The following is a 10,981-nucleotide window of genomic DNA, read 5'->3' as shown; positions in this document are numbered from 1 at the left end:
ATCACTTATTGAAACTCAACAAACATATCAATTGTGGTGGGCCACCGGACGATTTTCATCTAATACTCTCTTGTACGCCATTCAAGAATCTTCATACAAAGAAAGGAAGCATCAATAAGAGACTGTGCAAATTCGTCGCAACAAAGTGCAAGTTGTTGAAGCAATACAAACACGGCGACAACATATCACCTGCGTTAATCAACGCTGGATTCAAGCGCCCAATAATCAGAATAAATTACTTGATGTCTTCGGAATTCATCAATCAAGACAACAAACGAAAACTTCGAAGTTTGGAATAGAACTGTAATTTATCGAAATAAACAAGTGTATAATTGAAATAATAATTGTATTCTTTGTCATCATTCTAATGTATTCTACACAGCGCAACGAAAACAGCTTATGACTAGATTGCTAAGGAGACACTACATACAAGGATCTTCGCATGGAATCAGCGCCGGCAATCAAAGAGATTTTTTTACACGACCACACTCTATACAACACCGACACCCGAAGGAAAGAATTGTAGAAGAATCGATAATAGAAATTTAGAGGCATGTTACATCAATCTTTGTTTACAAAGAGGATCACTAATATTTTGCGAAAGCTTATTTTACGAATTAAATTGCACAGTGTATATATTTTCTCAGACTATTGGGCAGTTGACAATACTATATTGAAAGGAATCTATTATCAAATGACGCGATGCAAGTGATGGACATGCATGACGCGCTAGCGGAGTCTACAATTCTAATCATCATAACATGCGGCACACAATTCCAATAAGATTTTGGGAGAATCGAATCACGCAACTGTCATCAGAAATACTTAACCAATGAAGATGTGCACTATCCATAAGATATGTAATTATAATAAGTAAATATTCCTTTTGCAAACTTAACCAAAGCAGCACCCATAAACAGAGCTCCAATTCACAGAATGTACCCAAGGTTTTTAATTAGCCATACTGAAAAACTATGAGTCTGTTCATTATGTCACGACATATGAGGCACTACAAATGGGAATGGCATACTTTAATTTTAGGAGATTTTAGCTCATAATGAAACAAAACGCAAACTGCAACACCAAAGGTTCTTGTTTAAATTTTCAAAGTCAAAACTGTATACTCTTTCTTACAATTTTTTAATATATAGATTAAAAAGCTGTCTATATAGTCACACACTGTATACAATATATTTGTTTGTACATTAATTGCTAAAATTTATCAGATCACATTCCGGAGCAGTGGTGACTATCGGTAAGTGTTTAATTTGAACTGCTGCCGCAATTTACGAACTGAGTTGTAGAAAGTGTAATTTCACGGCTTTGGCTGGCTCACTTTGATACGCGAAGGTTTTAAGAAATCGTTCACGACGACAAAGAATTTAATCGAGCGTATTGATATTTTCTATACACTCTATAATGTAATGTGAATTCTCCATGATGCGGATAGTAAAAGTTACGAATATTTTTTTTCGAACAAAATTTACTTAAAACTCGGAGAAAGGGTCATCCGCGTCGTCGAATGCGTTTCGGCAACACGCCGGGCCGCCTTTCCCGAATGCCGTACACGAAACCGAACGCAATTCTGCGCCCGACGCGTTAACGCGGTACCGCACGCTAGCGTGTTGCTTTCTTCCAGAAACGGGTTCGACGACGCGGATGACCCTTTCTCCGAGTTTTAAGTAAATTTTGTTCGAAAAAAAATATTCGTAACTTTTACTATCCGCATCATGGAGAATTCACATTACATTATAGAGTGTATAGAAAATATCAATACGCTCGATTAAATTCTTTGTCGTCGTGAAAGATTTCTTAAAACCTTCGCGTATCAAAGTGAGCCAGCCAAAGCCGTGAAATTACACTTTCTACAACTCAGTTCGTAAATTGCGGCAGCAGTTCAAATTAAACACTTACCGATAGTCACCACTGCTCCGGAATGTGATCTGATAAATTTTAGCAATTAATGTACAAACAAATATATTGTATACAGTGTGTGACTATATAGACAGCTTTTTAATCTATATATTAAAAAATTGTAAGAAAGAGTATACAGTTTTGACTTTGAAAATTTAAACAAGAACCTTTGGTGTTGCAGTTTGCGTTTTGTTTCATTATGAGCTAAAATCTCCTAAAATTAAAGTATGCCATTCCCATTTGTAGTGCCTCATATGTCGTGACATAATGAACAGACTCATAGTTTTTCAGTATGGCTAATTAAAAACCTTGGGTACATTCTGTGAATTGGAGCTCTGTTTATGGGTGCTGCTTTGGTTAAGTTTGCAAAAGGAATATTTACTTATTATAATTACATATCTTATGGATAGTGCACATCTTCATTGGTTAAGTATTTCTGATGACAGTTGCGTGATTCGATTCTCCCAAAATCTTATTGGAATTGTGTGCCGCATGTTATGATGATTAGAATTGTAGACTCCGCTAGCGCGTCATGCATGTCCATCACTTGCATCGCGTCATTTGATAATAGATTCCTTTCAATATAGTATTGTCAACTGCCCAATAGTCTGAGAAAATATATACACTGTGCAATTTAATTCGTAAAATAAGCTTTCGCAAAATATTAGTGATCCTCTTTGTAAACAAAGATTGATGTAACATGCCTCTAAATTTCTATTATCGATTCTTCTACAATTCTTTCCTTCGGGTGTCGGTGTTGTATAGAGTGTGGTCGTGTAAAAAAATCTCTTTGATTGCCGGCGCTGATTCCATGCGAAGATCCTTGTATGTAGTGTCTCCTTAGCAATCTAGTCATAAGCTGTTTTCGTTGCGCTGTGTAGAATACATTAGAATGATGACAAAGAATACAATTATTATTTCAATTATACACTTGTTTATTTCGATAAATTACAGTTCTATTCCAAACTTCGAAGTTTTCGTTTGTTGTCTTGATTGATGAATTCCGAAGACATCAAGTAATTTATTCTGATTATTGGGCGCTTGAATCCAGCGTTGATTAACGCAGGTGATATGTTGTCGCCGTGTTTGTATTGCTTCAACAACTTGCACTTTGTTGCGACGAATTTGCACAGTCTCTTATTGATGCTTCCTTTCTTTGTATGAAGATTCTTGAATGGCGTACAAGAGAGTATTAGATGAAAATCGTCCGGTGGCCCACCACAATTGATATGTTTGTTGAGTTTCAATAAGTGATGATACATCAGACCTTGCACGACAATATTGAACTTCTGTTCATTCGACATCCTTGACTGGTAGAATAAAATAAATGTGTAGAGGTTCTAGGGTAGGATATACCACGTGATAAGATTTTTTATGTACTTTCCATTTCAACCGTTAGGTGTAATTTCAACAAATCCGTAATGAATCGTGCGATATAGACTGCTTGTATATGATAATTTGATCTGATTGCTTTCTTGATTAATGCAATACCCATTGCAATGATTACAATTACATTTGGTCTAGTGTATTTCAATTCTTCGTTAGCAAACCTCAAAAACTCCACCATCAACCCAAGTGGTCCTTCCGATGATGACGTGCAAATATTTTTATAACTATTGTAGATTCGGCATACAAGTTCTCGCATCTTGAATTCCATAATTTGTGCCATATCTCCGAATACGACCATGTCTAGGACGTATTGAAATGCAGCGATAAATGAATCGTTTCGCGGCTCCTCCTTTTCGAAGCAGCTTTTTATCAGGTCCTCCCATGACGTATGGTAACGAGTACAAAATCCGTCCATCTCTTCAATGTATAGCAATTGTCTGTTCTGTTTTGTAGTGCGCCTCGACATTTAATTAAATCATATTGGTGCTAATTTTATTTATTAAAATTTTATTATCAGGTTCATAATCTTCCACCTGACGTTAGAATTATGAAAGTCAATTTACAAAAAAGATGTGATGTGTAAAGGAAAAACATTTGCTTTCAGTGATTCTATGTACAAGACAGCGCAAGAGACCCTCCTTCCCTAACTTGACTTGTAGGAGCGATTTTATGGCTTTGTATACCGAGACCATTGTTTGGATTCCCCTACTCCCTGCGGGCGTAACCTTAACGAATGTGTACGGGAACTCTCTCACTTCGTTTCCACTAGTGGGTCCTGAATGAAAAAAGACATGTTTCTGTGATGTATATTTGCGCTGTGTGATTACGAAAAATGTTTGCCTAAATTAATTACTGCTTTTGACTTTGTTTCAGGTGATCACTCGATTGATATTAATAAAAATATTATATTATTTGGGAATGTTGTGTGCGTTGATTTCCGCTATAGCAAACACAATAATTTGCATTTCAGATGAGTTGTTTGCGACTTCTGCGTGTATTGCAAAGTTAACATAAAATGATGTAATTAAATTTGATTCTCGTTTTCGAATGAGTATTGTTTCTATCATTGAATAAATTTGACTTTCTCTCTTTGCTTCAGATATTCAATCGAATGATATTTGTGAGTTGAGAATAATGTATGCCTAATAGTTTTGTCTGATCTGAAATACAATAAAATTCATCGCTTCTCATTTGGTATTGTTTGCGCCGATAATATTTCTCATTTGCTTAGAAAGTCTATTCTTAGATTTTTTTTTATATAATTCTTATTGTGTTCTTTAAAATCGAATAATTCCAATGTCTATTTGCGATCAATGAAAAATTTCGCCTCTGTACACCGGTCCTAAGAATATTTCCTTTTTTGGAGGAAAGAATTTGAAAAAGAGAGAGGATTTCCCCACCCGCAGATTGACAACAGGCTCCCCGCTTTTTGGACTGTATAGATGGAGAGAGTGACCCCACCGGTCTGCATAGATGGAGAGAGTGACCCCACCGTGTCTCGAGTCTAGTTGTAATTATTGTAAAGCTGTGGTGCGTGTTTGGATAACTCTGTCAAGGTAAGTGCCTGAGTAGGATATTGTTAGCTCGCAAGGTTGATTTTATGATAGTTCAAAAGATATATTATTTCAAATTGTAATGTTTCGCTATTATTTTCCTGTGTGTTGTTTACATGTTGGCAGATGCATCGTTCAAAGCCTTTCTCTGCCATTCATCCGTGCATGTTTATCGTTTTGATTGATTCTTTTTCAATTATTTTCCTGCATGTGTCTGTTGTTTACCGTTGGTAGATGCACCGTTTAGAGTGTTTCTCTGCTATTCATTCATGCATGTTTCTTGTTTTGTTAGATTGTTCTTCAACTATTTATCCTTTGTGTACCTCTTGTTTACGTGTTGGATTTTGGCTCTCTATTAGCTGTTTCAGTAATATTTTCCTGACTGTTGTTTACACGTTTGTAGATGCGCCGTTTAGAGTGTTTCTTAGCGTTAGCTCTGTGCTGTATTAAATTATTCATCATGTGGCGTTCAAAGTGTTTCTCTGCCATTCATCCGTGCATGTTTATCGTTTTGATAGATTCTTTTCCATTTATTTTCCTGCATGTGTCTGTTGTTTATGTGATCTGTTTTGGTTCTCTATTAGCTGTTGATCGTTTTTCTCATTATTTCCGTATGTCTATGCTGTTTACTTAATAAGAAATCGATTAATTGTGTAATGTTTGAATAATCTTCCCTATTGCGCTCGAAAATGTTTATAACTGTCAGGTGTACGCCTCCCGTCTTCAACAAATCAGGGCAGATATTATTAGAGTTGATTGTTGGCTAGGAGCGTGTGTGCTGTATTAAATTATTCATCATGTGGCGTTCAAAGTGTTTCTCTGCCATTCATCCGTGCATGTTTATCGTTTTGATAGATTCTTTTCCATTTATTTTCCTGCATGTGTCTGTTGTTTATGTGATCTGTTTTGGTTCTCTATTAGCTGTTGATCGTTTTTCTCATTATTTCCGTATGTCTATGCTGTTTACTTAATAAGAAATCGATTAATTGTGTAATGTTTGAATAATCTTCCCTATTGCGCTCGAAAATGTTTATAACTGTCAGGTGTACGCCTCCCGTCTTCAACAAATCAGGGCAGATATTATTAGAGTTGATTGTTGGCTAGGAGCGTGCTATGTGGTGGAGTTCATTTTTTAATATATTTTCTGTGTTGAATTCATAAAACAAAGTGTCTCTTAGAATGAAAATTGTATGGGGAAGTCACGAGGGTGATTTTATGATAGTTAAAATGATAGTCTCCTCCTCTGTTGTTTTGATTAACCAATGTATTGTTATAGATTTTATTTCCTCTTGTGTTCGTGTCCCATGGTCTTCCATGTTCTCTGCTGTTCACATACATATATCGGCACTTGTAATTAAAGCTCCAGTATGGTGGTCACGTATAATAATGTTAGACTTTTTATAATAAAACTTTTAATTTTGGTTGTAATCATATTGATTAAAAATATCTTCTTTTATTAAAAATGTGCTACTCCTTCTGCTTAATTGAAAACTTGCGTGATTATCACTAATAAAATACCCCTCCAATGCTATTGCATCAGATTTTTTGACTGAGTTTTTCTCCTTCACACTGAGTCATAATATAATTCCTGACACTAATGACTTTAATAAATATATTTTCACTCGTACTTTTGTGTATAGCTATCCTTTGCATGTAAATCACCTACTGCACACCTGCTGTAGCGGGAAAAAAATTGCGATTGAAGTCGACACAGATTGAAAAATGATGAAAGAAGTCGGCCCAGGCTGAAAAAATGTGAGCAAGTAAGCGCTCACGCAGCCCTCCGGCCACGCTCCGCCCACCGCAGCAGCCCTCTACCCGAGCGTCGCCTGTCGCGCACGGGAAAAAGTCGCGAAAAAATTCGGCGCAGATTGAAAAATGAGGAAAGAAGTTGGCCCACTTTGATAAGAGATACCTCTTTAATGCCATTGAGTCATATCCATATCTGTGAAATTGGTAATGAGTAAGTATGTTCTTTATTATGTGTGTTGTGTTTCTTCTATTACAGGTTGTGAAGGTTTTTCGGTCGGGTTTTTCTCCTTCACCTGATTGGCATCACAATTCCCAGCACTGGCTTTACAATTGGCAACTTGATTGGCATTAATAAATATATTTTCACTTGTACTTTTTGTGTATGACCCTCCTTTGCATGTCTCTGCATGTAAACCGCTCACCTGTTGTATCTGAAAATATGTGAAGTCGGCCCATGTATGGCCAAAGAAGTCTGCCCAGGCTGAAAAATACGCTACGATGAGCGCACGCGCAGCCCTCCTCCGCCGATAAGCGCGCGGACAACCCTCCGCACTGGCGCCGCACGGGGAAAAATACGCGCAGGGACGCGCCGCGCAGGGAAAATACGCTCAGGGCTCAGGGGCAGGAACCTTGTAAAGTGGACAGCTTGTAGCCTGGACAACCCTCTTTACTACTGATATAAAACCGAAACGGCACACATGCACAGCCTTTTGTGTAGTAACTCGAATAATTCCTGTGTGCATTTTGTGTCAGTTTGAATCACGCATAGCGCCTACTGATTTATTTCATACTGTCACTGTATACGAAACGAAGATTCGACTTACTTCCAAAACTTTTTTTTTATTTCCAACCTTTTTTTTTAACGCGCACCAAAAGTTTACTGATACAAGCAGATCAGAAAGCGAACTAATGCGGAGGTTACGTGGCAACCTATTGTAGAGCTTACTCTTGCGATCTTGTATTTGCATTCTTTCTTGCACCACTTTGCACGTTCTTGCTTTTCTATTTGCTTTTCTTGCACCTTCTTTCTAATAAAGTTGTTGTTGTTTCTTGCACTGATGATTTTTGTGTGTGAGGATTTTTTTTTTGTGTTGGTCTTTTCTTGTTACACTTTTGTTGTCCTGTTTGGTATGTTGTATTTGTGTTGTGTTGTTGTGTACCTTGTTTTGTATTGTTTGTTTTTTGTTGTTGTTTTTTATTGTAACATTGTTCGCAGCCCTGCCTAGCATTGGTTTCGGTCCCCCTTTGCAAGGCAGCAAAAAGAAAACAAAAGCTTAATCGCTGAACGCAAGGAAATGCACAGCCTGTTGTTTCGTATGCGCCATGGTAAAGAACACAACAGACGCAGAGACGGAAGTTTCAAAACTTGCTAAGCAACATGATGGGAATGCCTCCACCTACTTAATGTCCAGGAAAAGGATGGTTTTCGAAAACGCACGTGCAGTTCAGGCCCGGTAACAGCAATCAATCGTCATTTGTTTACTCTGCATTGACTTCATTGGTCCGTTACAACTGGCATAACGCGACTATTGAACTCATACTGCGTGCTACTAGGAAAGGAGGCACAGTTACACAACAAGTGAAAATACGCCGCAAAAGTGTTTACCTCATATTGCGGTGTGCACATAAAAATGCGAAACTCGACTGGAATTTACGTACAAACAACGACGACAACTTTATTTAAGGATGATGAATGGGGAGTGGAATTTAAGCATATTCGTTGAAAGACCGTCATAATCTGGATACGAAATTCTGGTCGCCGGGCCATCTGAGCCCACTGGCACTGGGGATCCCTAAAACATCCACACAATGAGAAAGAAGCTCAGAAGGTCTCCAGACTGGTCAAGACTAAACTCATCGCACCTCGTGATCATTCTACGAATAGGAATTCGTAGTGAAGAACAGCCGAATGAGGAGCTCGACTGTAGCCGAAGCTCCGTGGACGAGTATGCTACTTCAGCAGTATGTTTGTTACATACACAAACCAGCGGCATGGCCGAGTGGGCTAAAGCGTCCGCTCGTTGGTGGTAACCAAGGTCGTGCTGTAGACTGGGAGGTGGTGGGTTCAAATCCTACCACCTGCTGTGCTGTCTGAGGTTTTCCCTGGGTTTTCCGAAGACTTTCCAGACGAATGTCGGCACAGTTCCCCCTGAAGTCGGCCCAGGACGCATACTAATCCCCCTGTCCCCCACTCCTGCTGTCCTCTCTCCGTCTGTCCACATCTGTACGCCGCTCATAGCCACTGTTGCTTCGCGGCGCTAACATGCAATAAAAAAAAATAAAAGAAACGTTACGTACACACCAGACGATCAGAGAAAAAACAAGTTTATTCGCACTAAAGACACACGGTTAAATAGGTACAAAAGATACACTGCCATGCAGGCATTATCTCATCTCAAGAACGCCCACATTTATCATACCTTCCCCCTCCGACAAACAAAAGGACAAAATTCCAAGTACCTTTTCCAACAAATTACTTTTTCTGAAAATCCAAGGATTGGTATCTCTCGGGGAGAGACTTGACGGGCTCGCTTCGGCGCAACGACTGGCTGGTAGTCGGCTTCTCTGCTGTCGCTCAAGCCGTCTCGTCGGCTGTGGCGGGTTCTGATGATTGCCTGGGAGCTTCAGGGTCGTCGGAGTCGGGCAAAGGACCTTCTAGACGTGATTTTGTGCGCAGAGGTTTACTGACAATTGCTGACGGTGTGGGACGCGATGAACCTTCAACACCACCAGAATGCCCACTTGAGGAGCTGGCGATAGCATGGTGCGCTCGAATATGATCAGCATGCGTAAACCGCAGGAAGCTCCCTATCTTAACGAGACAAAAACAACAACAACAATGAAACGGAAAGAAATGTGAAGGAACTCACACATTTCTGAATAACACCACCGGACACAAGCCTCCCGCTCCCTTCTGACGGTTGTTACTGATACTTTGTCCCCAATAGAAAAAATTCGCGCTGGTCCTCTCCTGGTGTCGGACTGACCTTTAATTACTTGTTGTTTCAGTTTCATGTACTCCACAAAACTGGTTTGTAACAGAGACAATTTAGTGCGAGGCTGACGTTTCAGAAACAGTTCCGAAGGAGTTACATAGTCATAGAATGAGGCGTATTGCGATATGCCATGCCCGTCCCTCTCCTCCTGTAGAACTTTTTCGGGAGAGCCCTTTTGGTTGTTTGCACCAGCCGTTCTGCTGCGCCATTAGATGATGCATGATAAGGAGGGCTTCGTACGTGCCTCACTCCGCACGCGTTCATAAATTCCGAGAATATTTTAGATATAAATTGGGGACCATTATCGCTAACTAGCTATTCAGGGAACCCGTAAGCTGAAAATACAGATCGGAGCTTCCCAATCGTTCTTGACGTTGACGTAGAACACATCCGGATAACCTCTATCCACTTGGAAAAAGAATCGGCTAACACCGAACAATTGTCCAAGGCCACTGTTGCAAGGGTCTGTGCGGCAGGTTGCAACACTCGACAAATCTGACATTCGCGTACCTGTGATTCAGTATTACAATCAATTCCCGGCCACCATACATAGCTTCGAGCGAACATTTTCATTCGCACAATTCCGAGATACTCCTGATGCAGCAACGTTAGCACTTTTTCCATTAACCTATCGGGTACGACAACCCGACCACCGAGTTAAACACCCTTGTTCAATCGAAAGTTTCTGAATACACCCTAAGAAAAAAAGGTAGAATTTCCTACCCAAAGTTGCAGCAGGACAGTACTTCTACCATTTTCTGCCAATCCACACGCGACTTCTCCTCCGTGGGTATAAGCGGCGCCGTCGCTTTCCCTTCCTCCTCTCGCTCGCAGCAGGGGCTTAAGGTCAGCTTGTTTATGGGTAAGGCTTCTGACGTTTCATTGAAGGGTGTTGGGGAGTAACACCCTCCTGTTCCTTTTGTCAGGCATAATTATTATCTAGGACGATTGTGGGACAGAGGGCGTGACGATGCACTTAGTTCCTGATGGCAGTCACGAGCAGGGGCGCAATCACGGTTTCCAGTTGTAGGATCGATTGGATTTCAGCTAGAACAGTACATCCGAGGACGGCAGAAACAATGGCCTTCAAAGCAGCAAAGAGTAGCTGGATGATGACCAAGGGCAGATCTGCACCCTGTGGCCGGTCTAACGCCTTTTGGTAAGTATGCGGGGAGACGGCTGGGAGTCGAGGGGAGGTGGGAGGACCCCTATTCTTCCTTTTACGTATCTGTGGAGGCAGGCTCTCTTCCGCCACCGAGACGACTGTGGGGTCCAGCGGAAGAAAGTCAGTGTCCGCAAGGATGACTTGTTGAGGAGACGCGTGGAGGCTCTTAGATGGCAAACAGGCACCTGGGTTTCCTGGCTTGGCCGGGGACA

This window comes from Ornithodoros turicata, chromosome 4 (genome assembly GCF_037126465.1).
Source record: "Ornithodoros turicata isolate Travis chromosome 4, ASM3712646v1, whole genome shotgun sequence".
Taxonomy (NCBI): domain Eukaryota; kingdom Metazoa; phylum Arthropoda; class Arachnida; order Ixodida; family Argasidae; genus Ornithodoros; species Ornithodoros turicata.
This window is presented reverse-complemented; position numbering follows the sequence as displayed.